Source organism: Arachis stenosperma, chromosome 5, assembly GCF_014773155.1.
Source record: "Arachis stenosperma cultivar V10309 chromosome 5, arast.V10309.gnm1.PFL2, whole genome shotgun sequence".
NCBI classification, from domain to species: domain Eukaryota; kingdom Viridiplantae; phylum Streptophyta; class Magnoliopsida; order Fabales; family Fabaceae; genus Arachis; species Arachis stenosperma.
This window is the reverse complement of record NC_080381.1, coordinates 34,231,986-34,242,611: the sequence shown is the minus strand read 5'-3', so window position 1 is coordinate 34,242,611 and position 10,626 is coordinate 34,231,986. Positions and strand designations below refer to the sequence as shown.

General features: G+C 43.0%; 1 non-coding gene across 1 annotated transcript; it reads left to right on the top strand.

The window, feature by feature from the left end:
• Positions 1–9,965: 9,965 nt before the first annotated feature.
• LOC130984222 (small nucleolar RNA R71) lies at positions 9,966–10,073 on the top strand. Its single transcript, XR_009088170.1, has one exon. It is a non-coding gene; the product is annotated as a small nucleolar RNA R71 (small nucleolar RNA).
• Positions 10,074–10,626: the final 553 nt, after the last annotated feature.

Genomic DNA, 10,626 nt, shown 5'->3' with positions numbered 1-10,626 from the left:
GTGCGGCAATCGGAGCTCTAGATCAAAAGTTATGGTGGTTTGAAGATCAAGTGAGAGATAGAAGTTTGAGAGAGTGTTCTTCCCCCATTCTTCCCCCTTTTCAGCGTGTTTGAGTGTTGTGTGAGGAGAGAGAGAGTGCTGGAAACTAGGGTTTTTGTTTAGTTATGTTGGGCCAAGGGCCCACTTTGGATCCGGTTGGCCCGGTTTGGCCCATTCGGTCCAATCTTGATCCGAATTCTATAAAATTAGTATCGAAATTCTCGTCTCAATCTCCTCTATCACATTTTGCCATAAAAATCACATTTAGGGCTTTCTAGAATAAATTCTCATTTATGGGTTAATTAGCCGTTAATTAACCGGATTTTACATTCTACCCACCTAATTGGGAATTTTGCCCACAAAATTCAAATGCAATTACCTGAGAATAAGTTCGGATAATTCGTTTGCATCTCCGACTCAAGTTCCCAAGTGTGTTCCTCAACACCGCCTCGACTCCATGCCACTTTGACTAATGAAACCTCTTTTTCACGCAGCCGTTTGATACTAGTATCATCAATTCTGACTGGAGCCATTGGAAGCGTCAAATCTTCCCTTAACTGAACCGACTCAGGTTCTAACACATGGTTAGCATCAGGAGTGTACTTCCGAAGCTGCGACACGTGAAACACGTCATGCAGGTTCGAAAGATGAGGTGGTAGAGCCATCCGATACGCCACCGGTCCAACCCTCTCCAGGATTTGAAATGGACCAATGTATCGAGGATTCAACTTCTTTGTTTTAATCGCCCTACCTACTCCCGTGGTCGGAGTAACCTTAAGGAAAACATGGTCTCCTTCCTCAAATTCTAAGGGCCTTCGCCTCTGATCGGCGTAACTCTTTTGATGACTCTGCGCCGTAAGCATCCTATCTCGAATTTTCTTGACTTGTTCAGTGGTCTCAGCTATCATTTCTGACCCCAACAAGCCTTTCTCCCCAGCTTCGTACCAACATAGCGAAGATTGACATTTCCTCCCATACAAGGCCTCATACGGAGCCATTTCGATGCTCACATGATAACTATTATTGTATGCAAACTCCACTAATGGCATATACCGATCCCAACTCGCCGGTTGGTCCAAAACACAAGCTCTCAACATATCCTCTAGTGTTTGGATCGTCCTCTCGGATTGACCATCTGTTTGAGGATGGTAAGCCGTGCTCAAGCTTAGTCGGGTTCCAAAAGCTTTCTGAAATGCACCCCAAAATCTTGAAGTGAAACGAGGATCTCTATCAGAGATATAGCAGCAGGTACACCATGAAGTCTCACAATCTCCTTTATGTATAACCGTGCTAGCTCCTCAAGGGTGTAAGTCATACGAATGGGTAAAAAGTGAGCTGACTTCGTCAGTCGGTCCACAATCACCCAGATAGCATCAAAACCAGCCCTAGTCCTTGGCAATCCTGACACGAAGTCCATTGCAATACTTTCCCACTTCCATTGTGGAATCTCTAAAGGTTGCAACATCCCGGAAGGTCTTTGATGTTCAATCTTTACCTTTTGACAAGTTAAGCACTTTGAAATATATTCTGCCACCTCCTTTTTCATACCCGGCCACCAAAACATCGCCTTTAAATCATGGTACATCTTAGTACTTCCCGGGTGAATGGAGAATCCACTTTTGTGTGCCTCCTTTAAGATATCCTGCCTCAAAGTGCCAATATCTGGCACAATGATCCTACCCTTGAATCTCCATAACCCATCTTTTTCTTCCAACACTCTCCATTGTTTTCCTTGCTCAATAGCCGGTAACACCTTCCATAACGCTTCATCATTTTGATGAGCCTTTAGGAGTTCGGACTTAAAGTCACTTGAGATTTCTAATCGGCTCAAACCCAAGGTTCCGGATACTTCTCGAGCACTAATTTTCAGACTCTCGAATCCCTTGAGCAACTTCTCCTCTTGGAGCATCATCCAAGCCGCATATAACGACTTCCGACTTAATGCATCCGCCACTACATTCGCCTTTCCCGGATGGTAATTCAACTCAAAGTCGTAGTCCTTCAATAATTCCATCCACCTCCTCTGCCTCATATTAAGCTCTTTCTGATCAAAGAGGTACTTCAAGCTCTTATGATCAGAGAAAACTTAGAACTTAACCCCATAGAGATAATGCCTCCACACCTTTAGCGCAAACATGACCGCAGCAAGCTCCAAATCGTGCGTAGGATAATTAACTTCATGCGGTCTCAACTGCCGTGAGGCATACGCCACCACATTATGATGTTGCATCAGCACGCATCCCAGACCCTTCAATGAGGCATCACAGTACACCTCAAATGGCTCGTTCGGCTCAGGTAACACTAACACAGGTGCAGTGGTCAACTTTTTCTTCAATGTCTAAAAGCTCTCCTCGCATTCAGGAGTCCAAACAAATGGAGTGTCTTTGCGGGTTAATTTTGTCATTGGCAAAGCTATCTGTGAAAAACCCTTGATAAACCTTCGGTAATAGCCAGCTAAGCCCAGAAAACTTCTTATCTCCGTTACGGTGGTTGGTTGCTTCCAATCCATCACAGCCTCCACCTTAGTTGGATCTACGTCTATTCCCTTTTTACTCACCACGTGACCCAAAAACTTCACCTCACTCTTTCAAAACTCACTTTTAGATAATTTTGCATAGAGTTATCTTCTCCTTTAGAATTTGCAATACAGTCCTCAAGTGTTCCGCATGCTCTTCCTCAGTCTTGGAATAAATCAGTATGTCATCGATGAAGACAACAACGAATTTATCTAGAAACGGACGGAAAACTCTATTCATGTAATCCATAAACACTGCAGGAGCATTCGTCAATCCAAAAGACATTACAGTGTACTCGTAATGACCATAACGAGTTCTGAAAGCGGTCTTAGGGATATCCTCACCCCTCACCCTTATCTGGTGATAACCGGATCGTAAATCGATATTGGAGAAAACTCCAGCTCCTTGTAACTGATCCATGAGATCATCAATTCTCGGCAATGGGTACTTATTCTTTATTGTGACCTTGTTTAGCTCCTGTAATCCACACAGAGCCGCATACTCCCATCCTTCTTCTTTACCAGTAACAGTAGCGCACCCCACGGAGAGACACTGGGTCGTATAAAATCCTTACCCAACAAATTCTCTAACTGAGACTTTAGCTCGTCCATTTCTAACGGTGACATCCTATAAGGAGCACTTGAGATTGGTCCCACCCCGGGCACCAATTCAATAGCAAACTCAACCTCTCGGTTAGGTGGAAACTCATCAATATCATCGGAAAATACTTCCGGAAACTCACACACAACCGGAATCTGTTCCAACCTTTGATCATCACCCGAAACACCCGCGGTTAACAATAGGATACCCTGACATTCGATTCTAGAATAGTTCACCATCATCGAATTCAAGTAATAATTATTCACCACGACCGGCCCTTATGTATCTTCCGGCATAAAGTACACCGACTTTGTAGAACAATCCAGCAGGACATGGTTCTTAGATAACCAGTCCAATCCCAAGATAAGATCAAGACCGATCATCGGTAAGCAGATTAAATTATGAATAAAATCACGCTGCTTGAATCTAAAGGAAACTTTCGGGAATCCTAGCCTAGTTACCATGGCTTCATGGGTAGCATTATACACTCTTAGATCATAACCTAAGGTTATGGTGCGCGAAATTGTGAACAATACTTTTTCACAACTCAAATAATCCCCGGTAATGGCTCCAAGAACTTGGTGGCTCAATACCATGGCATTACACAACTTCGCACAACTAACCAGCAAGTGCACTGGGTCGTCCAAGTAATAAACCTTACGTGAGTAAGGGTCGATCCCACGGAGATTGTTAGTATTGAAGCAAGCTATGGTCATCTTGTAAATCTTAGTCAGGCAAACTCAGATGTATATGGTGATGAACGAAAATAACATAAAAGATAAGGATAGAGATACTTATGTATATCATTGGTGTAAGAGCTTCGGACAAGTGTATGAAGATGCCTTCCCTTCCGTCTCTCTGCTTTCCTAATGCCTTCATCCAATCCTTTCTTACTCCTTTCCATGGCAAGCTCGTGTAGGGTTTCACTGTTGTCAGCAGCTACCTCCCATCCGCGCAGTGAAAGCTAATGCACACACTCTGTCACAGTGCTGCCAATCACCGGTTTGGTTCCCTCCCCTACCGGAATAGAATAACTCTTTTGCGTCTGTCACTAACGCCCAGTAGGTTACAGGTTTGAAGCACGTCACAGTCATTCAATCATTGAATCCTACTCAGAATACCACAGACAAGGTTAGACCTTCCGGATTCTCTTGAATGCTGCCATCAGTTCTTGCCTATACCACGAAGACTCTGATCTCACGGAATGGCTGGCTCGTTTGTCAGGCGAGCACTCGGTTGTCAGGCGATCAACCATGCATCGTGCAATCAGAAATCCAAGAGATATTCACTAAGCCTCAAATGCTTGTAGAACAAGAGTGGTTGTCAGTCACCTTGTTCATAGGTGAGAATGATGATGAGTGTCAATCATCACCTTCATCAAGTTGAAGAACAAGTGATATCTTGGTAAAAGAACAAGCGGAATTGAATGGAAGAACTATAGTAATTGCATTAATACTCGAGGTACAGCAGAGCTCCACACCTTAATCTATGGTGTGTAGAAACTCCACCGTTGAAAATACATAAGCATAAGGTCTAGGCATGGCCGAATGGCCAGCCTCCCAATGATCTAAGATAGCATAAAACTCAAAGATAGCTACCAAGATGTGTGTCAAATACAATAGTAAAAGGTCCTACTTATAGAAAACTAGTACATAGATGGGTAAATGACATAAAAATCCACTTCCGGGCCCACTTGGTGTGTGCTTGGGCTGAGCAATGAAGAAATTTCGTGTAGAGACTCTCCTTGGAGTTAAACGCCAGCTTTAGTGCCAGTTTGGGCGTTTAACTCCCAATTAGGTGCCAGTTCCAGCGTTTAACGCTGGGATTTCTTGAGGTGACTTTGAACGCCGGTTTGGGCCATCAAATCTTGGGCAAAGTATGGACTATCATATATTGCTGGAAAGCCCAGGATGTCTACTTTCCAACGCCGTTGAGAGCGCGCCAATTGGGCTTTTGTAGCTCCAGAAAATCCGCTTCGAGTGCAGGGAGGTCAGAATCCAACAGCATCTGCAGTCCTTTTGAGTCTCTGGATCAGATTTTTGCTCAGGTCCCTCAATTTCAGCCAGAAAATACCTGAAATCACAGAAAAACACACAAACTCATAGTAAAGTCCAGAAAAGTGAATTTTAACTAAAAACTAATAAAAATATACTAAAAACTAACTAGATCATATCAAAAACATACTAAAAATAATGCCGAAAAGTATACAAATCATCCGCTCATCACAACACCAAACTTAAATTGTTGCTTGTCCCCAAGCAACTGAAAATCAAATAAGATAAAAGGAAGAGAATATGCAATGAATTCCAAAAACATCTGTGAAGATCAGTATTAATTAGATGAGCGGGGCTTTTAACTTTTTGCCTCTGAACAGTTTTGGCATCTCAATCTATCCTTTGAAATTCAGAATGGTTGGCTTCTTTAGGAACTTAGAATCCAGATAGTGTTAATGATTCTCCTAGTAAAGTATGATGATTCTTGAACATAGCTATTTATTGAGTCTTGGCTGTGGCCCAAAGCACTCTGTCTTTCCAGTATTACCACCGGATACATACATGCCATAGACACATAATTGGGTGAACCTTTTCAGATTGTGACTTAGCTTTGCTAAAGTCCCCAATTAGAGGTGTCCAGGGTTCTTAAGCACACTCTTATTTGCCTTGGATCACAACTCTTATTATTATTTTTTTTCCGTTTTCTTTTTTTCTCTTTTTTTTCGGTTTTTTTTTTTTTTTTTTGAATAGCAATGCTTTTTCTTGCTTCAAGAATCATTTTATTGATTTTTCAGATCCTCAATAACATGTCTCCTTTTTCATCATTCTTTCAAGAGCCAACATTCATGAACCACAAATTCAAGATACATATGCACTGTTTAAGCATACATTCAGAGAACAAAAATATTGCCACCACATCAAAATAATTAAACTATTATAAAATTCAAAATTCATGCAATTCTTCCTTTTTCAATTAAGCACATTTTTATTCAAGAAAGGTGATGGATTCATAGGACATTCATAACTTTAAGGCATAGACACTAAGACACTAATGATCATAAGACACAAGCATGGATAACATAAAGCACTAAAATTCGAAAAACAAAGGAATAAAGAACAAGGAAATCAAGGAATGGGTCCACCTCAGTGATGGCGGCTCTTCCTTGCTTTTGAAGGTCCTATGGAGTGCTTGAGCTCCTCAATGTCTCTTCCTTGCCTTTGTTGCTCCTCTCTCATGATTCTTTGTTCTTCTCTAATTTCATGGAGGAGAATGGAGTGTTCTTGGTGCTCCACCCTTAGTTGTCCCATATTGGAACTCAACTCTCCTAGGGAGGTGTTTAGTTGCCCCCAATAGTCTTGTGGAGGAAAATTCATCCCTTGAGGAATCTCAGGGATCTCATGATGAGTGGGATCTCTTGTGTACTCCATCCTTTTCTTAGTGATGAGCTTGTCCTCATCAATGGTGATGTCTCCCTCTATGTCAACTCCCACTGAATAACGGAGGTGACAAATGAGGTGAGGAAAGGCTAACCTTGCCAAGGTAGAGGTCTTGTCCGCCACCCTATAGAGTTCTTGGGCTATAACCTCATGAACCTCTATTTCTTCTCCAATCATGATGCTATGGATCATGATAGCCCGGTCTATGGTAACTTCGGACCGGTTGCTAGTGGGGATGATTGAGCGTTGTATGAACTCTAACCATCCTCTAGCCACGGGTTTGAGGTCATGCCTTCTCAATTGGACCGGCTTTCCTCTTGAATCTTGCTTCCATTGTGCGCCCTCTTCACATATGACTGTGAGGACTTGGTCCAACCTTTGATCAAAGTTGACCCTTCTAGTGTAAGGATGCTCATCTCCTTGCATCATAGGCAAGTTGAACGCCACCCTCACACTTTCCGGACTAAAATCCAAGTATTTCCCCCGAACCATAGTAAGATAATTCTTTGGATCCGGGTTCACACTTTGGTCATGGTTCTTGGTGATCCATGCATTGGCATAGAACTCTTGAACCATCAAGATTCCGACTTGTTGAATGGGGTTGGTAAGTACTTCCCAACCTCTTCTTCGGATCTCATGGCGGATCTCCGGATATTCACCCTTTTTGAGTGAAAAGGGGACTTCGGGGATCACCTTCTTCAAGGCCACAACTTCATAGAAGTGGTCTTGATGCACCCTTGAGAGGAATCTATCCATCTCCCATGACTCGGAGGTGGAAGCCTTTGCCTTCCCTTTCCTCTTTCTAGAGGTTTCTCCGGCCTTGGATGCCATAAATGGTTATGAAAAAGCAACGCTTTTACCACACCAAACTTAAAATGTTTGCTCGTCCTCGAGCAAAAGAAGAAAGAAGAGAGTAGAAGAAGAAGAAATGAGGAAGAGGGAGATGGTAGTGTGTTCGGCCAAGAAGGGAAGAAATGGTGTTTAGGTTGTGGAAAATGAAGGGGTAAAGAGGGGTTTATATAGGAAAGAGGGGGATGAGGGTTCGGCCATTTGAGGGTGGGTTTGGGAGGGAAAGTGGTTTGAATTTGAAGGGTGAGGTTGGTGGGGATTTTATGAAGGATGGATGTGAGTGGTGAAGAGAAAGATGGGATTTGATAGGTGAGGGGTTTTTGGGGAAGAGGTGTTGAGGTGATTGGTGAATGGGGGAAGAAGAGAGAGAGTGATGGTAGGGTCCTGTGGGGTCCACAGATCCTGTAGTGTCAAGGAAAAGGCATCCTTGCACCAAATGGCATCAAAATCCACGTTTTGAGCCTTTTCTGGCGTTAAACGCCGGGCTGGTGCCCATTCCTGGCGTTTAACGCCAGGTTTTTACCCTTTACTGGCGTTTAACGCCAGTCTGGTGCCCCTTTCTGGCGTTAAACGCCCAGAATGGTGCCAGACTGGGCGTTAAACGCCCAACAGCTAGCATTACTGGCGTTTGAACGCCAGCTTCTTCTTCTCCAGGGTGTGCTGTTTTTCTTCCTGTTTTTCATTTTGTTTTTGCTTTTTTCATTGTTTTTGTGACTTCTTATGATCATCAACCTACAAAAAAGATAAAATAACAAAAGAAAATAATTAATTATAAAACATTGGGTTGCCTCCCAACAAGCGCTTCTTTACTGTCATTAGCTTGACAGAGGACTCTCATGGAGCCTCAGAGTTGTTCAGAACCGTGTTGGGACCTCCCAACACCAAACTTAGAGTTTGAATGTGGGGGTTCAACACCAAACTTAGAGTTTGGTTGTGGCCTCCCAACACCAAACTTAGAGTTTGACTGTGGGGGCTCTGCTTGGCTCTGTTTTGAGAGAAGCTCTTCATGCTTCTTCTCCATGATGACAGAGGGATATCCTTGGGCCTTAAACACCAAGGATTCTTCATTCACTTGAATGATCAACTCTCCTCTATCAACATCAATCACAGCCTTTGCTGTGGCTAGAAAGGGTCTGCCAAGGATGATGGATTCATCCATGCACTTCCCAGTCTCTAGGACTATGAAGTCAGTAGGAATGTAATGGTCTTCAACCTTAACCAAAACATCCTCTACAAGTCCATAGGCTTGTTTTCTTGAGTTGTCTGCCATCTCTAGTGAGATTTTTGCAGCTTGCACCTCAAAGATCCCTAATTTCTCCATTACAGAGAGGGGCATGAGGTTTACACTTGACCCCAAGTCACACAAGGCCTTCTTGAAGGTCATGGTGCCTATGGTACAAGGTATAGAAAACTTCCCAGGATCTTGCCTCTTTTGAGGCAGTTTCTGCCTAGACAAGTCATTCAGTTCTTTGGTGAGCAAGGGTGGTTCATCCTCCCAAGTCTCATTTCCAAATAACTTGTCATTCAGTTTCATGATTGCTCCAAGGTATTTAGCAACTTGCTCTTCAGTGACATACTCATCCTCTTCAGAGGAAGAATACTCATCAGAGCTCATGAATGGCAGAAGTAAGTCCAATGGAATCTCTATGGTCTCATTTTGAGCCTCAGATTCCCATTGTTCCTCATTGAGGAACTCAGAGGAGATTGGTACACGCCCACTGAGGTCTTCCTCAGTGGCGTCCTCCTCCTTTCTTTCCTCTCCATATTTGGCCATGTCTATGGCTTTGCACTCTCCTTTTGGATTTTCTTCTGTATTACTTGGGAGAGTGCTAGGAGGGAGTTCAGTAACTTTCTTGCTCAGCTGACCCACTTGTCCTTCCAAATTTCTGATTGAGGACCTTGTTTCATTCATGAAACTTTGAGTGGTCTTTATTAGATCAGAGACCATTGTTGCTAAGTCAGAAGTATTCTGCTTAGAACTCTCTGTCTGTTGCTGAGAAGATGATGGAAAAGGTTTACCATTGTTAAACCTGTTTCTTCCACCATTATTATTGAAACCTTGTTGAGGTCTCTCTTGATTCTTCCATGAGAGATTTGGGTGATTTCTCCATGAAGAATTATAGGTGTTTCCATAGGGTTCTCCTAGGTAATTCACCTCTTCCATGGAAGGGTTCTCAGGATCATAAGCTTCTTCTTCAGATGAAGCATCCTTAGTACTGTTTGGTGCATTTTGCATTCCAGACAGACTTTGAGAAATCAAATTGACTTGTTGAGTCAATATCTTGTTCTGAGCCAATATGGCATTCAGAGTGTCAATCTCAAGAACTCCTTTCTTCTGACTAGTCCCATTGTTCACAGGATTCCTTTCAGAAGTGTACATGAATTGGTTATTTGCAACCATTTCAATCAATTCTTGAGCTTCTGCAGGCGTCTTCTTCAGATGAAGAGATCCTCCAGCAGAGCTATCCAAAGACATCTTGGATAGTTCAGAGAGACCATCATAGAAGATACCTATGATGCTCCATTCAGAAAGCATGTCTGAGGGACATCTTCTGATTAATTGTTTGTATCTTTCCCAAGCTTCATAGAGGGATTCTCCATCCTTCTGTCTGAAGGTTTGGACTTCCACTCTAAGCTTACTCCATCTTTGTGGTGGAAAGAACTTTGCCAAGAAGGCATTGACTAGCTTTTCCCAAGAGTCCAGGCTTTCTTTAGGTTGAGAATCCAACCATATTCTAGCTCTGTCTCTTACAGCAAAAGGGAATAGCATCAGTCTGTAGACCTCAGGGTTAACCCCATTAGTCTTGACTGTGTCACAGATTTGCAAGAACTCAGCTAAAAACTGATGAGGATCTTCCATTGGAAGTCCATGAAACTTGCAATTCTGTTGCATTAGAGAAACTAATTGAGGCTTAAGCTCAAAGTTGTTTGCTCCAATGGCAGGGATAGAGATGCTTCTCCCATAGAAATCAGGAGTAGGTGTAGTAAAGTCACCAAGCACCTTCCTTGCATTGTTTGCATTGTTGTTGTTTTCGGCTGCCATGTGTTCTTCTTCCCTGAAGAATTCGGTCAGGTCCTCTAAAGAGAGTTGTGCCTTGGCTTCTCTTAGCTTTCGCTTCAAGGTCCTCTCAGGTTCAGGGTCAGCTTCAACAAGAATGCCTTTGTCTCTGCTCCTGCTCATATGAAAGAGA